At 38.2% G+C, this 17,190-nt stretch overlaps 37 pseudogenes; all 37 read right to left on the bottom strand.

Moving 5' to 3' along the window:
* Window positions 1–251: 251 nt before the first annotated feature.
* Window positions 252–370, bottom strand: LOC130695793 (5S ribosomal RNA; annotated as a pseudogene).
* Window positions 371–715: 345 nt separating this feature from the next.
* On the bottom strand, window positions 716–834 carry LOC130695783 (5S ribosomal RNA; annotated as a pseudogene).
* Window positions 835–1,052: 218 nt separating this feature from the next.
* Window positions 1,053–1,171, bottom strand: LOC130695791 (5S ribosomal RNA; annotated as a pseudogene).
* Window positions 1,172–1,516: 345 nt separating this feature from the next.
* LOC130695778 (5S ribosomal RNA) lies at window positions 1,517–1,635 on the bottom strand (annotated as a pseudogene).
* A 218-nt stretch (window positions 1,636–1,853) lies between these two features.
* On the bottom strand, window positions 1,854–1,972 carry LOC130695790 (5S ribosomal RNA; annotated as a pseudogene).
* Window positions 1,973–2,317: 345 nt separating this feature from the next.
* Window positions 2,318–2,436, bottom strand: LOC130695782 (5S ribosomal RNA; annotated as a pseudogene).
* Window positions 2,437–2,654: 218 nt separating this feature from the next.
* Window positions 2,655–2,773, bottom strand: LOC130695789 (5S ribosomal RNA; annotated as a pseudogene).
* A 345-nt stretch (window positions 2,774–3,118) lies between these two features.
* LOC130695780 (5S ribosomal RNA) lies at window positions 3,119–3,237 on the bottom strand (annotated as a pseudogene).
* A 218-nt stretch (window positions 3,238–3,455) lies between these two features.
* On the bottom strand, window positions 3,456–3,574 carry LOC130695788 (5S ribosomal RNA; annotated as a pseudogene).
* Window positions 3,575–3,919: 345 nt separating this feature from the next.
* Window positions 3,920–4,038, bottom strand: LOC130695779 (5S ribosomal RNA; annotated as a pseudogene).
* Window positions 4,039–4,256: 218 nt separating this feature from the next.
* On the bottom strand, window positions 4,257–4,375 carry LOC130695787 (5S ribosomal RNA; annotated as a pseudogene).
* Window positions 4,376–4,720: 345 nt separating this feature from the next.
* On the bottom strand, window positions 4,721–4,839 carry LOC130695794 (5S ribosomal RNA; annotated as a pseudogene).
* A 216-nt stretch (window positions 4,840–5,055) lies between these two features.
* LOC130695786 (5S ribosomal RNA) lies at window positions 5,056–5,174 on the bottom strand (annotated as a pseudogene).
* Window positions 5,175–5,521: 347 nt separating this feature from the next.
* Window positions 5,522–5,640, bottom strand: LOC130695784 (5S ribosomal RNA; annotated as a pseudogene).
* A 218-nt stretch (window positions 5,641–5,858) lies between these two features.
* On the bottom strand, window positions 5,859–5,977 carry LOC130695776 (5S ribosomal RNA; annotated as a pseudogene).
* A 341-nt stretch (window positions 5,978–6,318) lies between these two features.
* On the bottom strand, window positions 6,319–6,437 carry LOC130695775 (5S ribosomal RNA; annotated as a pseudogene).
* A 345-nt stretch (window positions 6,438–6,782) lies between these two features.
* LOC130695773 (5S ribosomal RNA) lies at window positions 6,783–6,901 on the bottom strand (annotated as a pseudogene).
* Window positions 6,902–7,246: 345 nt separating this feature from the next.
* Window positions 7,247–7,365, bottom strand: LOC130695772 (5S ribosomal RNA; annotated as a pseudogene).
* Window positions 7,366–7,710: 345 nt separating this feature from the next.
* On the bottom strand, window positions 7,711–7,829 carry LOC130695777 (5S ribosomal RNA; annotated as a pseudogene).
* A 345-nt stretch (window positions 7,830–8,174) lies between these two features.
* Window positions 8,175–8,293, bottom strand: LOC130695771 (5S ribosomal RNA; annotated as a pseudogene).
* Window positions 8,294–8,638: 345 nt separating this feature from the next.
* Window positions 8,639–8,757, bottom strand: LOC130695770 (5S ribosomal RNA; annotated as a pseudogene).
* A 344-nt stretch (window positions 8,758–9,101) lies between these two features.
* Window positions 9,102–9,220, bottom strand: LOC130695785 (5S ribosomal RNA; annotated as a pseudogene).
* Window positions 9,221–9,564: 344 nt separating this feature from the next.
* Window positions 9,565–9,683, bottom strand: LOC130695767 (5S ribosomal RNA; annotated as a pseudogene).
* A 345-nt stretch (window positions 9,684–10,028) lies between these two features.
* Window positions 10,029–10,147, bottom strand: LOC130695766 (5S ribosomal RNA; annotated as a pseudogene).
* A 345-nt stretch (window positions 10,148–10,492) lies between these two features.
* Window positions 10,493–10,611, bottom strand: LOC130695765 (5S ribosomal RNA; annotated as a pseudogene).
* A 345-nt stretch (window positions 10,612–10,956) lies between these two features.
* Window positions 10,957–11,075, bottom strand: LOC130695764 (5S ribosomal RNA; annotated as a pseudogene).
* A 345-nt stretch (window positions 11,076–11,420) lies between these two features.
* LOC130695763 (5S ribosomal RNA) lies at window positions 11,421–11,539 on the bottom strand (annotated as a pseudogene).
* A 345-nt stretch (window positions 11,540–11,884) lies between these two features.
* On the bottom strand, window positions 11,885–12,003 carry LOC130695762 (5S ribosomal RNA; annotated as a pseudogene).
* Window positions 12,004–12,349: 346 nt separating this feature from the next.
* Window positions 12,350–12,468, bottom strand: LOC130695761 (5S ribosomal RNA; annotated as a pseudogene).
* A 345-nt stretch (window positions 12,469–12,813) lies between these two features.
* On the bottom strand, window positions 12,814–12,932 carry LOC130695760 (5S ribosomal RNA; annotated as a pseudogene).
* A 345-nt stretch (window positions 12,933–13,277) lies between these two features.
* Window positions 13,278–13,396, bottom strand: LOC130695759 (5S ribosomal RNA; annotated as a pseudogene).
* A 345-nt stretch (window positions 13,397–13,741) lies between these two features.
* On the bottom strand, window positions 13,742–13,860 carry LOC130695758 (5S ribosomal RNA; annotated as a pseudogene).
* A 345-nt stretch (window positions 13,861–14,205) lies between these two features.
* LOC130695795 (5S ribosomal RNA) lies at window positions 14,206–14,324 on the bottom strand (annotated as a pseudogene).
* A 345-nt stretch (window positions 14,325–14,669) lies between these two features.
* LOC130695792 (5S ribosomal RNA) lies at window positions 14,670–14,788 on the bottom strand (annotated as a pseudogene).
* Window positions 14,789–15,131: 343 nt separating this feature from the next.
* Window positions 15,132–15,250, bottom strand: LOC130695781 (5S ribosomal RNA; annotated as a pseudogene).
* Window positions 15,251–15,567: 317 nt separating this feature from the next.
* On the bottom strand, window positions 15,568–15,686 carry LOC130695769 (5S ribosomal RNA; annotated as a pseudogene).
* A 346-nt stretch (window positions 15,687–16,032) lies between these two features.
* LOC130695757 (5S ribosomal RNA) lies at window positions 16,033–16,151 on the bottom strand (annotated as a pseudogene).
* Between the last annotated feature and the right edge of the window lie 1,039 nt (window positions 16,152–17,190).

The following is a 17,190-nucleotide window of genomic DNA, read 5'->3' as shown; positions in this document are numbered from 1 at the left end:
ACAAGGTTTGTTATACGTGGTATGGCCGTTGACAATTCAGTTCCAAAATAAAATGAATACACTCCAGTAATGTCCATTACTGGAGTGATTTCTTTTTGTATTTCGTTTTAAAATACCTTTAGTTTATAGAAGATAAAATTTCAAAACTGACCACTAGGTGGCGTTTTAGAAAATACTAGAATTCTCCGCGAGATGGTTCGTACTTCCCTGTGATTCATCCAAAAACGGCTAGGTGGATATAAAAGTTTTGATGCCAACAGCATCCCGTATTCCCAAGCGGTCACCCATCTAGGTACTAACGGAACCCGACGTAGCTTAACTTCCTGGAGATGACGAGACAAGGTTTGTTCTACGTGGTATGGCCGTTGACAATTCAGTTCCAAAATAAAATGAATACACTCCAGTAATGTCCATTAAAACCAGCACAAGTACAATTGATTTATATAGTTAAGGATATTGGACTGGTAACCATCGCGTTCGGTCAACCACAAAAATGCAAACAAATAAAATTCACTTTCTTTAAAGAGGTCACTTTTCTCACGGAAATGCACCATTCTTTTTGTATTTCGTTTTAAAATACCTTTAGTTTATAGAAGATGAAATTTCAAAACTGACCACTAGGTGGCGTTTTAGAAAATACTAGAATTCACCGCGAGATGGTTCGTACTTCCCTGTGATTCATTCAAAAACAGCTAGGTGGATATAAAAGCTTTGATGCCAACAGCATCCCGTATTCCCAAGCGGTCACCCATCTAGGTACTAACGGAACCCGACGTAGCTTAACTACCTGGAGCTGACGAGACAAGGTTTGTTATACGTGGTATGGCCGTTGACAATTCAGTTCCAAAATAAAATGAATACACTCCAGTAATGTCCATTACTGGAGTGATTTCTTTTTGTATTTCGTTTTAAAATACCTTTAGTTTATAGAAGATAAAATTTCAAAACTGACCACTAGGTGGCGTTTTAGAAAATACTAGAATTCTCCGCGAGATGGTTCGTACTTCCCTGTGATTCATCCAAAAACGGCTAGGTGGATATAAAAGTTTTGATGCCAACAGCATCCCGTATTCCCAAGCGGTCACCCATCTAGGTACTAACGGAACCCGACGTAGCTTAACTTCCTGGAGATGACGAGACAAGGTTTGTTCTACGTGGTATGGCCGTTGACAATTCAGTTCCAAAATAAAATGAATACACTCCAGTAATGTCCATTAAAACCAGCACAAGTACAATTGATTTATATAGTTAAGGATATTGGACTGGTAACCATCGCGTTCGGTCAACCACAAAAATGCAAACAAATAAAATTCACTTTCTTTAAAGAGGTCACTTTTCTCACGGAAATGCACCATTCTTTTTGTATTTCGTTTTAAAATACCTTTAGTTTATAGAAGATGAAATTTCAAAACTGACCACTAGGTGGCGTCTTAGAAAATACTAGAATTCACCGCGAGATTGTTCGTACTTCCCTGTGATTCATTCAAAAACAGCTAGGTGGATATAAAAGTTTTGATGCCAACAGCATCCCGTATTCCCAAGCGGTCACCCATCTAGGTACTAACGGAACCCGACGTAGCTTAACTTCCTGGAGCTGACGAGACAAGGTTTGTTATACGTGGTATGGCCGTTGACAATTCAGTTCCAAAATAAAATGAATACACTCCAGTAATGTCCATTACTGGAGTGATTTCTTTTTGTATTTCGTTTTAAAATACCTTTAGTTTATAGAAGATAAAATTTCAAAACTGACCACTAGGTGGCGTTTTAGAAAATACTAGAATTCTCCGCGAGATGGTTCGTACTTCCCTGTGATTCATCCAAAAACGGCTAGGTGGATATAAAAGTTTTGATGCCAACAGCATCCCGTATTCCCAAGCGGTCACCCATCTAGGTACTAACGGAACCCGACGTAGCTTAACTTCCTGGAGATGACGAGACAAGGTTTGTTCTACGTGGTATGGCCGTTGACAATTCAGTTCCAAAATAAAATGAATACACTCCAGTAATGTCCATTAAAACCAGCACAAGTACAATTGATTTATATAGTTAAGGATATTGGACTGGTAACCATCGCGTTCGGTCAACCACAAAAATGCAAACAAATAAAATTCACTTTCTTTAAAGAGGTCACTTTTCTCACGGAAATGCACCATTCTTTTTGTATTTCGTTTTAAAATACCTTTAGTTTATAGAAGATGAAATTTCAAAACTGACCACTAGGTGGCGTCTTAGAAAATACTAGAATTCACCGCGAGATTGTTCGTACTTCCCTGTGATTCATTCAAAAACAGCTAGGTGGATATAAAAGTTTTGATGCCAACAGCATCCCGTATTCCCAAGCGGTCACCCATCTAGGTACTAACGGAACCCGACGTAGCTTAACTACCTGGAGCTGACGAGACAAGGTTTGTTATACGTGGTATGGCCGTTGACAATTCAGTTCCAAAATAAAATGAATACACTCCAGTAATGTCCATTACTGGAGTGATTTCTTTTTGTATTTCGTTTTAAAATACCTTTAGTTTATAGAAGATAAAATTTCAAAACTGACCACTAGGTGGCGTTTTAGAAAATACTAGAATTCTCCGCGAGATGGTTCGTACTTCCCTGTGATTCATCCAAAAACGGCTAGGTGGATATAAAAGTTTTGATGCCAACAGCATCCCGTATTCCCAAGCGGTCACCCATCTAGGTACTAACGGAACCCGACGTAGCTTAACTTCCTGGAGATGACGAGACAAGGTTTGTTCTACGTGGTATGGCCGTTGACAATTCAGTTCCAAAATAAAATGAATACACTCCAGTAATGTCCATTAAAACCAGCACAAGTACAATTGATTTATATAGTTAAGGATATTGGACTGGTAACCATCGCGTTCGGTCAACCACAAAAATGCAAACAAATAAAATTCACTTTCTTTAAAGAGGTCACTTTTCTCACGGAAATGCACCATTCTTTTTGTATTTCGTTTTAAAATACCTTTAGTTTATAGAAGATGAAATTTCAAAACTGACCACTAGGTGGCGTCTTAGAAAATACTAGAATTCACCGCGAGATTGTTCGTACTTCCCTGTGATTCATTCAAAAACAGCTAGGTGGATATAAAAGTTTTGATGCCAACAGCATCCCGTATTCCCAAGCGGTCACCCATCTAGGTACTAACGGAACCCGACGTAGCTTAACTACCTGGAGCTGACGAGACAAGGTTTGTTATACGTGGTATGGCCGTTGACAATTCAGTTCCAAAATAAAATGAATACACTCCAGTAATGTCCATTACTGGAGTGATTTCTTTTTGTATTTCGTTTTAAAATACCTTTAGTTTATAGAAGATAAAATTTCAAAACTGACCACTAGGTGGCGTTTTAGAAAATACTAGAATTCTCCGCGAGATGGTTCGTACTTCCCTGTGATTCATCCAAAAACGGCTAGGTGGATATAAAAGTTTTGATGCCAACAGCATCCCGTATTCCCAAGCGGTCACCCATCTAGGTACTAACGGAACCCGACGTAGCTTAACTTCCTGGAGATGACGAGACAAGGTTTGTTCTACGTGGTATGGCCGTTGACAATTCAGTTCCAAAATAAAATGAATACACTCCAGTAATGTCCATTAAAACCAGCACAAGTACAATTGATTTATATAGTTAAGGATATTGGACTGGTAACCATCGCGTTCGGTCAACCACAAAAATGCAAACAAATAAAATTCACTTTCTTTAAAGAGGTCACTTTTCTCACGGAAATGCACCATTCTTTTTGTATTTCGTTTTAAAATACCTTTAGTTTATAGAAGATGAAATTTCAAAACTGACCACTAGGTGGCGTCTTAGAAAATACTAGAATTCACCGCGAGATTGTTCGTACTTCCCTGTGATTCATTCAAAAACAGCTAGGTGGATATAAAAGTTTTGATGCCAACAGCATCCCGTATTCCCAAGCGGTCACCCATCTAGGTACTAACGGAACCCGACGTAGCTTAACTACCTGGAGCTGACGAGACAAGGTTTGTTATACGTGGTATGGCCGTTGACAATTCAGTTCCAAAATAAAATGAATACACTCCAGTAATGTCCATTACTGGAGTGATTTCTTTTTGTATTTCGTTTTAAAATACCTTTAGTTTATAGAAGATAAAATTTCAAAACTGACCACTAGGTGGCGTTTTAGAAAATACTAGAATTCTCCGCGAGATGGTTCGTACTTCCCTGTGATTCATCCAAAAACGGCTAGGTGGATATAAAAGTTTTGATGCCAACAGCATCCCGTATTCCCAAGCGGTCACCCATCTAGGTACTAACGGAACCCGACGTAGCTTAACTTCCTGGAGATGACGAGACAAGGTTTGTTCTACGTGGTATGGCCGTTGACAATTCAGTTCCAAAATAAAATGAATACACTCCAGTAATGTCCATTAAAACCAGCACAAGTACAATTGATTTATATAGTTAAGGATATTGGACTGGTAACCATCGCGTTCGGTCAACCACAAAAATGCAAACAAATAAAATTCACTTTCTTTAAAGAGGTCACTTTTCTCACGGAAATGCACCATTCTTTTTGTATTTCGTTTTAAAATACCTTTAGTTTATAGAAGATGAAATTTCAAAACTGACCACTAGGTGGCGTCTTAGAAAATACTAGAATTCACCGCGAGATTGTTCGTACTTCCCTGTGATTCATTCAAAAACAGCTAGGTGGATATAAAAGTTTTGATGCCAACAGCATCCCGTATTCCCAAGCGGTCACCCATCTAGGTACTAACGGAACCCGACGTAGCTTAACTACCTGGAGCTGACGAGACAAGGTTTGTTATACGTGGTATGGCCGTTCAATTCAGTTCCAAAATAAAATGAATACACTCCAGTAATGTCCATTACTGGAGTGATTTCTTTTTGTATTTCGTTTTAAAATACCTTTAGTTTATAGAAGATAAAATTTCAAAACTGACCACTAGGTGGCGTTTTAGAAAATACTAGAATTCTCCGCGAGATGGTTCGTACTTCCCTGTGATTCATCCAAAAACGGCTAGGTGGATATAAAAGTTTTGATGCCAACAGCATCCCGTATTCCCAAGCGGTCACCCATCTAGGTACTAACGGAACCCGACGTAGCTTAACTTCCTGGAGATGACGAGACAAGGTTTGTTCTACGTGGTATGGCCGTTGACAATTCAGTTCCAAAATAAAATGAATACACTCCAGTAATGTCCATTAAAACCAGCACAAGTACAATTGATTTATATAGTTAAGGATATTGGACTGGTAACCATCGCGTTCGGTCAACCACAAAAATGCAAACAAATAAAATTCACTTTCTTTAAAGAGGTCACTTTTCTCACGGAAATGTACCATACCTTTTGTGTTCTCGTTTTAAAAAACCTTTTAGTTGGAAGGAGATGAAATTTCAAAACTGACCACTAGGTCGCGTTTTAGAAAATACTAGAATTCACCGCGAGATGGTTCGTACTTCCCTGTGATTCATTCAAAAACGGCTAGGTGGATATAAAAGTTTTGATGCCAACAGCATCCCGTATTCCCAAGCGGTCACCCATCTAGGTACTAACGGAACCCGACGTAGCTTAACTTCCTGGAGCTGACTAGACAAGGTTTGTTCTACGTGGTATGGCCGTTGACAATTCAGTTCCAAAATAAAATGAATACACTCCAGTAATGTCCATTACTGGAGTGATTTCTTTTTGTATTTCGTTTTAAAATACCTTTAGTTTATAGAAGATGAAATTTCAAAACTGACCACTAGGTGGCGTTTTAGAAAATACTAGAATTCACCACGAGATGGTTCGTACTTCCCTGTGATTCATCCAAAAACGGCTAGGTGGATATAAAAGTTTTGATGCCAACAGCATCCCGTATTCCCAAGCGGTCACCCATCTAGGTACTAACGGAACCCGACGTAGCTTAACTTCCTGGAGCTGACGAGACAAGGTTTGTTCTACGTGGTATGGCCGTTGACAATTCAGTTCCAAAATAAAATGAATACACTCCAGTAATGTCCATTAAAACCAGCACAAGTACAATTGATTTATATAGTTAAGGATATTGGACTGGTAACCATCGCGTTCGGTCAACCACAAAAATGCAAACAAATAAAATTCACTTTCTTTAAAGAGGTCACTTTTCTCACGGAAATGTACCATTCTTTTGTATTCTCGTTTTAAAAACCTTTTTATAGAAGATGAAATTTCAAAACTGACCACTAGGTGGCGTTTTAGAAAATACTAGAATTCACCGCGAGATGGTTCGTACTTCCCTGTGATTCATCCAAAAACGGCTAGGTGGATATAAAAGTTTTGATGCCAACAGCATCCCGTATTCCCAAGCGGTCACCCATCTAGGTACTAACGGAACCCGACGTAGCTTAACTTCCTGGAGCTGACGAGACAAGGTTTGTTCTACGTGGTATGGCCGTTGACAATTCAGTTCCAAAATAAAATGAATACACTCCAGTAATGTCCATTAAAACCAGCACAAGTACAATTGATTTATATAGTTAAGGATATTGGACTGGTAACCATCGCGTTCGGTCAACCACAAAAATGCAAACATATAAAATTCACTTTCTTTAAAGAGGTCACTTTTCTCACGGAAATGCACCATTCTTTTTGTATTTCGTTTTAAAAAATCTTTAGTTGGAAGGAGATGAAATTTCAAAACTGACCACTAGGTGGCGTTTTAGAAAATACTAGAATTCACCGCGAGATGGTTCGTACTTCCCTGTGATTCATCCAAAAACGGCTAGGTGGATATAAAAGTTTTGATGCCAACAGCATCCCGTATTCCCAAGCGGTCACCCATCTAGGTACTAACGGAACCCGACGTAGCTTAACTTCCTGGAGCTGACGAGACAAGGTTTGTTCTACGTGGTATGGCCGTTGACAATTCAGTTCCAAAATAAAATGAATACACTCCAGTAATGTCCATTAAAACCAGCACAAGTACAATTGATTTATATAGTTAAGGATATTGGACTGGTAACCATCGCGTTCGGTCAACCACAAAAATGCAAACAAATAAAATTCACTTTCTTTAAAGAGGTCACTTTTCTCACAGAAATGCACCATTCTTTTTGTATTTCGTTTTAAAATACCTTTAGTTTATAGAAGATGAAATTTCAAAACTGACCACTAGGTGGCGTTTTAGAAAATACTAGAATTTACCGCGAGATGGTTCGTACTTCCCTGTGATTCATCCAAAAACGGCTAGGTGGATATAAAAGTTTTGATGCCAACAGCATCCCGTATTCCCAAGCGGTCACCCATCTAGGTACTAACGGAACCCGACGTAGCTTAACTTCCTGGAGCTGACGAGACAAGGTTTGTTCTACGTGGTATGGCCGTTGACAATTCAGTTCCAAAATAAAATGAATACACTCCAGTAATGTCCATTAAAACCAGCACAAGTACAATTGATTTATATAGTTAAGGATATTGGACTGGTAACCATCGCGTTCGGTCAACCACAAAAATGCAAACAAATAAAATTCACTTTCTTTAAAGAGGTCACTTTTCTCACGGAAATGCACCATTCTTTTTGTATTTCGTTTTAAAATACCTTTAGTTTATAGAAGATGAAATTTCAAAACTGACCACTAGGTGGCGTTTTAGAAAATACTAGAATTTACCGCGAGATGGTTCGTACTTCCCTGTGATTCATCCAAAAACGGCTAGGTGGATATAAAAGTTTTGATGCCAACAGCATCCCGTATTCCCAAGCGGTCACCCATCTAGGTACTAACGGAACCCGACGTAGCTTAACTTCCTGGAGCTGACGAGACCTGGTGTGTTCTACGTGGTATGGCCGTTGACAATTCAGTTCCAAAATAAAATGAATACACTCCAGTAATGTCCATTAAAACCAGCACAAGTACAATTGATTTATATAGTTAAGGATATTGGACTGGTAACCATCGCGTTCGGTCAACCACAAAAATGCAAACAAATAAAATTCACTTTCTTTAAAGAGGTCACTTTTCTCACGGAAATGCACCATTCTTTTTGTATTTCGTTTTAAAATACCTTTAGTTTATAGAAGATGAAATTTCAAAACTGACCACTAGGTGGCGTTTTAGAAAATACTAGAATTTACCGCGAGATGGTTCGTACTTCCCTGTGATTCATCCAAAAACGGCTAGGTGGATATAAAAGTTTTGATGCCAACAGCATCCCGTATTCCCAAGCGGTCACCCATCTAGGTACTAACGGAACCCGACGTAGCTTAACTTCCTGGAGCTGACGAGACAAGGTTTGTTCTACGTGGTATGGCCGTTGACAATTCAGTTCCAAAATAAAATGAATACACTCCAGTAATGTCCATTAAAACCAGCACAAGTACAATTGATTTATATAGTTAAGGATATTGGACTGGTAACCATCGCGTTCGGTCAACCACAAAAATGCAAACAAATAAAATTCACTTTCTTTAAAGAGGTCACTTTTCTCACGGAAATGCACCATTCTTTTTGTATTTCGTTTTAAAATACCTTTAGTTTATAGAAGATGAAATTTCAAAACTGACCACTAGGTGGCGTTTTAGAAAATACTAGAATTTACCGCGAGATGGTTCGTACTTCCCTGTGATTCATCCAAAAACGGCTAGGTGGATATAAAAGTTTTGATGCCAACAGCATCCCGTATTCCCAAGCGGTCACCCATCTAGGTACTAACGGAACCCGACGTAGCTTAACTTCCTGGAGCTGACGAGACAAGGTTTGTTCTACGTGGTATGGCCGTTGACAATTCAGTTCCAAAATAAAATGAATACACTCCAGTAATGTCCATTAAAACCAGCACAAGTACAATTGATTTATATAGTTAAGGATATTGGACTGGTAACCATCGCGTTCGGTCAACCACAAAAATGCAAACAAATAAAATTCACTTTCTTTAAAGAGGTCACTTTTCTCACGGAAATGCACCATTCTTTTTGTATTTCGTTTTAAAAACCTTTAGTTTATAGAAGATGAAATTTAAAAACTGACCACTAGGTGGCGTTTTAGAAAATACTAGAATTTACCGCGAGATGGTTCGTACTTCCCTGTGATTCATCCAAAAACGGCTAGGTGGATATAAAAGTTTTGATGCCAACAGCATCCCGTATTCCCAAGCGGTCACCCATCTAGGTACTAACGGAACCCGACGTAGCTTAACTGCAGGGAGCTGACGAGACAAGGTTTGTTCTACGTGGTATGGCCGTTGACAATTCAGTTCCAAAATAAAATGAATACACTCCAGTAATGTCCATTAAAACCAGCACAAGTACAATTGATTTATATAGTTAAGGATATTGGACTGGTAACCATCGCGTTCGGTCAACCACAAAAATGCAAACAAATAAAATTCACTTTCTTTAAAGAGGTCACTTTTCTCACGGAAATGCACCATTCTTTTTGTATTTCGTTTTAAATACCTTTAGTTTATAGAAGATGAAATTTAAAAACTGACCACTAGGTGGCGTTTTAGAAAATACTAGAATTTACCGCGAGATGGTTCGTACTTCCCTGTGATTCATCCAAAAACGGCTAGGTGGATATAAAAGTTTTGATGCCAACAGCATCCCGTATTCCCAAGCGGTCACCCATCTAGGTACTAACGGAACCCGACGTAGCTTAACTTCCTGGAGCTGACGAGACAAGGTTTGTTCTACGTGGTATGGCCGTTGACAATTCAGTTCCAAAATAAAATGAATACACTCCAGTAATGTCCATTAAAACCAGCACAAGTACAATTGATTTATATAGTTAAGGATATTGGACTGGTAACCATCGCGTTCGGTCAACCACAAAAATGCAAACAAATAAAATTCACTTTCTTTAAAGAGGTCACTTTTCTCACGGAAATGCACCATTCTTTTTGTATTTCGTTTTAAAATACCTTTAGTTTATAGAAGATGAAATTTAAAAACTGACCACTAGGTGGCGTTTTAGAAAATACTAGAATTTACCGCGAGATGGTTCGTACTTCCCTGTGATTCATCCAAAAACGGCTAGGTGGATATAAAAGTTTTGATGCCAACAGCATCCCGTATTCCCAAGCGGTCACCCATCTAGGTACTAACGGAACCCGACGTAGCTTAACTTCCTGGAGCTGACGAGACAAGGTTTGTTCTACGTGGTATGGCCGTTGACAATTCAGTTCCAAAATAAAATGAATACACTCCAGTAATGTCCATTAAAACCAGCACAAGTACAATTGATTTATATAGTTAAGGATATTGGACTGGTAACCATCGCGTTCGGTCAACCACAAAAATGCAAACAAATAAAATTCACTTTCTTTAAAGAGGTCACTTTTCTCACGGAAATGCACCATTCTTTTTGTATTTCGTTTTCAAATACCTTTAGTTTATAGAAGATGAAATTTAAAAACTGACCACTAGGTGGCGTTTTAGAAAATACTAGAATTTACCGCGAGATGGTTCGTACTTCCCTGTGATTCATCCAAAAACGGCTAGGTGGATATAAAAGTTTTGATGCCAACAGCATCCCGTATTCCCAAGCGGTCACCCATCTAGGTACTAACGGAACCCGACGTAGCTTAACTTCCTGGAGCTGACGAGACAAGGTTTGTTCTACGTGGTATGGCCGTTGACAATTCAGTTCCAAAATAAAATGAATACACTCCAGTAATGTCCATTAAAACCAGCACAAGTACAATTGATTTATATAGTTAAGGATATTGGACTGGTAACCATCGCGTTCGGTCAACCACAAAAATGCAAACAAATAAAATTCACTTTCTTTAAAGAGGTCACTTTTCTCACGGAAATGCACCATTCTTTTTGTATTTCGTTTTCAAATACCTTTAGTTTATAGAAGATGAAATTTAAAAACTGACCACTAGGTGGCGTTTTAGAAAATACTAGAATTTACCGCGAGATGGTTCGTACTTCCCTGTGATTCATCCAAAAACGGCTAGGTGGATATAAAAGTTTTGATGCCAACAGCATCCCGTATTCCCAAGCGGTCACCCATCTAGGTACTAACGGAACCCGACGTAGCTTAACTTCCTGGAGCTGACGAGACAAGGTTTGTTCTACGTGGTATGGCCGTTGACAATTCAGTTCCAAAATAAAATGAATACACTCCAGTAATGTCCATTAAAACCAGCACAAGTACAATTGATTTATATAGTTAAGGATATTGGACTGGTAACCATCGCGTTCGGTCAACCACAAAAATGCAAACAAATAAAATTCACTTTCTTTAAAGAGGTCACTTTTCTCACGGAAATGCACCATTCTTTTTGTATTTCGTTTTCAAATACCTTTAGTTTATAGAAGATGAAATTTAAAAACTGACCACTAGGTGGCGTTTTAGAAAATACTAGAATTTACCGCGAGATGGTTCGTACTTCCCTGTGATTCATCCAAAAACGGCTAGGTGGATATAAAAGTTTTGATGCCAACAGCATCCCGTATTCCCAAGCGGTCACCCATCTAGGTACTAACGGAACCCGACGTAGCTTAACTTCCTGGAGCTGACGAGACAAGGTTTGTTCTACGTGGTATGGCCGTTGACAATTCAGTTCCAAAATAAAATGAATACACTCCAGTAATGTCCATTAAAACCAGCACAAGTACAATTGATTTATATAGTTAAGGATATTGGACTGGTAACCATCGCGTTCGGTCAACCACAAAAATGCAAACAAATAAAATTCACTTTCTTTAAAGAGGTCACTTTTCTCACGGAAATGCACCATTCTTTTTGTATTTCGTTTTAAAATACCTTTAGTTTATAGAAGATGAAATTTAAAAACTGACCACTAGGTGGCGTTTTAGAAAATACTAGAATTTACCGCGAGATGGTTCGTACTTCCCTGTGATTCATCCAAAAACGGCTAGGTGGATATAAAAGTTTTGATGCCAACAGCATCCCGTATTCCCAAGCGGTCACCCATCTAGGTACTAACGGAACCCGACGTAGCTTAACTTCCTGGAGCTGACGAGACAAGGTTTGTTCTACGTGGTATGGCCGTTGACAATTCAGTTCCAAAATAAAATGAATACACTCCAGTAATGTCCATTAAAACCAGCACAAGTACAATTGATTTATATAGTTAAGGATATTGGACTGGTAACCATCGCGTTCGGTCAACCACAAAAATGCAAACAAATAAAATTCACTTTCTTTAAAGAGGTCACTTTTCTCACGGAAATGCACCATTTTTTTTTGTATTTCGTTTTAAAATACCTTTAGTTTATAGAAGATGAAATTTAAAAACTGACCACTAGGTGGCGTTTTAGAAAATACTAGAATTTACCGCGAGATGGTTCGTACTTCCCTGTGATTCATCCAAAAACGGCTAGGTGGATATAAAAGTTTTGATGCCAACAGCATCCCGTATTCCCAAGCGGTCACCCATCTAGGTACTAACGGAACCCGACGTAGCTTAACTTCCTGGAGCTGACGAGACAAGGTTTGTTCTACGTGGTATGGCCGTTGACAATTCAGTTCCAAAATAAAATGAATACACTCCAGTAATGTCCATTAAAACCAGCACAAGTACAATTGATTTATATAGTTAAGGATATTGGACTGGTAACCATCGCGTTCGGTCAACCACAAAAATGCAAACAAATAAAATTCACTTTCTTTAAAGAGGTCACTTTTCTCACGGAAATGCACCATTCTTTTTGTATTTCGTTTTCAAATACCTTTAGTTTATAGAAGATGAAATTTAAAAACTGACCACTAGGTGGCGTTTTAGAAAATACTAGAATTTACCGCGAGATGGTTCGTACTTCCCTGTGATTCATCCAAAAACGGCTAGGTGGATATAAAAGTTTTGATGCCAACAGCATCCCGTATTCCCAAGCGGTCACCCATCTAGGTACTAACGGAACCCGACGTAGCTTAACTTCCTGGAGCTGACGAGACAAGGTTTGTTCTACGTGGTATGGCCGTTGACAATTCAGTTCCAAAATAAAATGAATACACTCCAGTAATGTCCATTAAAACCAGCACAAGTACAATTGATTTATATAGTTAAGGATATTGGACTGGTAACCATCGCGTTCGGTCAACCACAAAAATGCAAACAAATAAAATTCACTTTCTTTAAAGAGGTCACTTTTCTCACGGAAATGCACCATTCTTTTTGTATTTCGTTTTCAAATACCTTTAGTTTATAGAAGATGAAATTTAAAAACTGACCACTAGGTGGCGTTTTAGAAAATACTAGAATTTACCGCGAGATGGTTCGTACTTCCCTGTGATTCATCCAAAAACGGCTAGGTGGATATAAAAGTTTTGATGCCAACAGCATCCCGTATTCCCAAGCGGTCACCCATCTAGGTACTAACGGAACCCGACGTAGCTTAACTTCCTGGAGCTGACGAGACAAGGTTTGTTCTACGTGGTATGGCCGTTGACAATTCAGTTCCAAAATAAAATGAATACACTCCAGTAATGTCCATTAAAACCAGCACAAGTACAATTGATTTATATAGTTAAGGATATTGGACTGGTAACCATCGCGTTCGGTCAACCACAAAAATGCAAACAAATAAAATTCACTTTCTTTAAAGAGGTCACTTTTCTCACGGAAATGCACCATTCTTTTTGTATTTCGTTTTCAAATACCTTTAGTTTATAGAAGATGAAATTTAAAAACTGACCACTAGGTGGCGTTTTAGAAAATACTAGAATTTACCGCGAGATGGTTCGTACTTCCCTGTGATTCATCCAAAAACGGCTAGGTGGATATAAAAGTTTTGATGCCAACAGCATCCCGTATTCCCAAGCGGTCACCCATCTAGGTACTAACGGAACCCGACGTAGCTTAACTTCCTGGAGCTGACGAGACAAGGTTTGTTCTACGTGGTATGGCCGTTGACAATTCAGTTCCAAAATAAAATGAATACACTCCAGTAATGTCCATTAAAACCAGCACAAGTACAATTGATTTATATAGTTAAGGATATTGGACTGGTAACCATCGCGTTCGGTCAACCACAAAAATGCAAACAAATAAAATTCACTTTCTTTAAAGAGGTCACTTTTCTCACGGAAATGCACCATTCTTTTTGTATTTCGTTTTCAAATACCTTTAGTTTATAGAAGATGAAATTTAAAAACTGACCACTAGGTGGCGTTTTAGAAAATACTAGAATTTACCGCGAGATGGTTCGTACTTCCCTGTGATTCATCCAAAAACGGCTAGGTGGATATAAAAGTTTTGATGCCAACAGCATCCCGTATTCCCAAGCGGTCACCCATCTAGGTACTAACGGAACCCGACGTAGCTTAACTTCCTGGAGCTGACGAGACAAGGTTTGTTCTACGTGGTATGGCCGTTGACAATTCAGTTCCAAAATAAAATGAATACACTCCAGTAATGTCCATTAAAACCAGCACAAGTACAATTGATTTATATAGTTAAGGATATTGGACTGGTAACCATCGCGTTCGGTCAACCACAAAAATGCAAACAAATAAAATTCACTTTCTTTAAAGAGGTCACTTTTCTCACGGAAATGCACCATTCTTTTTGTATTTCGTTTTCAAATACCTTTAGTTTATAGAAGATGAAATTTAAAAACTGACCACTAGGTGGCGTTTTAGAAAATACTAGAATTTACCGCGAGATGGTTCGTACTTCCCTGTGATTCATCCAAAAACGGCTAGGTGGATATAAAAGTTTTGATGCCAACAGCATCCCGTATTCCCAAGCGGTCACCCATCTAGGTACTAACGGAACCCGACGTAGCTTAACTTCCTGGAGCTGACGAGACAAGGTTTGTTCTACGTGGTATGGCCGTTGACAATTCAGTTCCAAAATAAAATGAATACACTCCAGTAATGTCCATTAAAACCAGCACAAGTACAATTGATTTATATAGTTAAGGATATTGGACTGGTAACCATCGCGTTCGGTCAACCACAAAAATGCAAACAAATAAAATTCACTTTCTTTAAAGAGGTCACTTTTCTCACGGAAATGCACCATTCTTTTTGTATTTCGTTCAAATACCTTTAGTTTATAGAAGATGAAATTTAAAAACTGACCACTAGGTGGCGTTTTAGAAAATACTAGAATTTACCGCGAGATGGTTCGTACTTCCCTGTGATTCATCCAAAAACGGCTAGGTGGATATAAAAGTTTTGATGCCAACAGCATCCCGTATTCCCAAGCGGTCACCCATCTAGGTACTAACGGAACCCGACGTAGCTTAACTTCCTGGAGCTGACGAGACAAGGTTTGTTCTACGTGGTATGGCCGTTGACAATTCAGTTCCAAAATAAAATGAATACACTCCAGTAATGTCCATTAAAACCAGCACAAGTACAATTGATTTATATAGTTAAGGATATTGGACTGGTAACCATCGCGTTCGGTCAACCACAAAAATGCAAACAAATAAAATTCACTTTCTTTAAAGAGGTCACTTTTCTCACGGAAATGCACCATTCTTTTTGTATTTCGTTTTCAAATACCTCTGACCACTAGGTGGCGTTTTAGAAAATACTAGAATTTACCGCGAGATGGTTCGTACTTCCCTGTGATTCATCCAAAAACGGCTAGGTGGATATAAAAGTTTTGATGCCAACAGCATCCCGTATTCCCAAGCGGTCACCCATCTAGGTACTAACGGAACCCGACGTAGCTTAACTTCCTGGAGCTGACGAGACAAGGTTTGTTCTACGTGGTATGGCCGTTGACAATTCAGTTCCAAAATAAAATGAATACACTCCAGTAATGTCCATTAAAACCAGCACAAGTACAATTGATTTATATAGTTAAGGATATTGGACTGGTAACCATCGCGTTCGGTCAACCACAAAAATGCAAACAAATAAAATTCACTTTCTTTAAAGAGGTCACTTTTCTCACAGAAATGTACCATACTTTTTGTGTTCTCGTTTTAAAAAATCTCTAGTTTATAGAAGATGAAATTTCAAAACTGACCACTAGGTGGCGTTTTAGAAAATACTAGAATTTACCGCGAGATGGTTCGTACTTCCCTGTGATTCATCCAAAAACGGCTAGGTGGATATAAAAGTTTTGATGCCAACAGCATCCCGTATTCCCAAGCGGTCACCCATCTAGGTACTAACGGAACCCGACGTAGCTTAACTTCCTGGAGCTGACGAGACAAGGTTTGTTCTACGTGGTATGGCCGTTGACAATTCAGTTCCAAAATAAAATGAATACACTCCAGTAATGTCCATTAAAACCAGCACAAGTACAATTGATTTATATAGTTAAGGATATTGGACTGGTAACCATCGCGTTCGGTCAACCACAAAAATGCAAACAAATAAAATTCACTTTCTTTAAAGAGGTCACTTTTCTCACAGAAATGTAATACCGTATTCCAATTAATAAAATAACCAAGCGGTCACCCATCTAGACTTTTTTTTTTTTTTATGGTTTTTTTAATGTTTTATACTAGGTGGCACTGCTGTATGTTTACAAAATGTTAAGTGTCAAACCATTTTTGATAATCTGGGTAATTTCTTATTTCATTTTCTAAGATTTTAATTGAATTAATAAAATAATACATGAAATTTAGTTTTTTCCTTTTCTTCCATATAATTAAACTGAGGTTAGCTGCTAAAAATATTGCCTTATTTTGACTTTTCTTTTGGTTTTTCTGGAAAGTCAAATAAATAAATTGAGTTGGAATGAAAGTGTTATTATACATTGCTGAGATTTTCCTTTTGACTATTTAAATAAGTGATCTATATTTTCGTGTTGATCGCACTGATCGCATTTTGGGTTAATATCTTGCTTGCATTTTATTAATCTATCTTTTGTTGGGAGAACATTGTGAATTTGTAAAAACATGTGTTCTTTTAATAGTGGAGATAAAAACTTTTTCGTTATTGCTTTAAAGCCAGGTTTAAAATTTATATTGGGACATTTTGAGATGATCTTTGGAGGTTTTTGTTCTTCCTTTATTAGACTAGCGTAAATTTCTTTGGCTGTAATTTCCTGGGTTAAGTTTTTCGTTTCTGATAAATTTATTATATATTCAGTTGATGATACTAAAAATTTTGGAGGTGTTTCACAGTTTGGTCCTGGGTTCACTGGAAAAATGTTTCTTAATTTAAGACCAATCCAATATTTTAAGACTTTACTATTTTCTCCATTTGTTATGTCCGTGAAATCATTTAAAATTGTTTTTAAAAAAAGAGAATTGTACTTTACTTTTGTATTGACA

This window comes from Daphnia carinata, chromosome 10 (assembly GCF_022539665.2).
Source record: "Daphnia carinata strain CSIRO-1 chromosome 10, CSIRO_AGI_Dcar_HiC_V3, whole genome shotgun sequence".
NCBI classification, from domain to species: domain Eukaryota; kingdom Metazoa; phylum Arthropoda; class Branchiopoda; order Diplostraca; family Daphniidae; genus Daphnia; species Daphnia carinata.
Note: the sequence above shows the minus strand (reverse complement) of the source record. Positions and strands in the feature narration are given on the sequence as shown.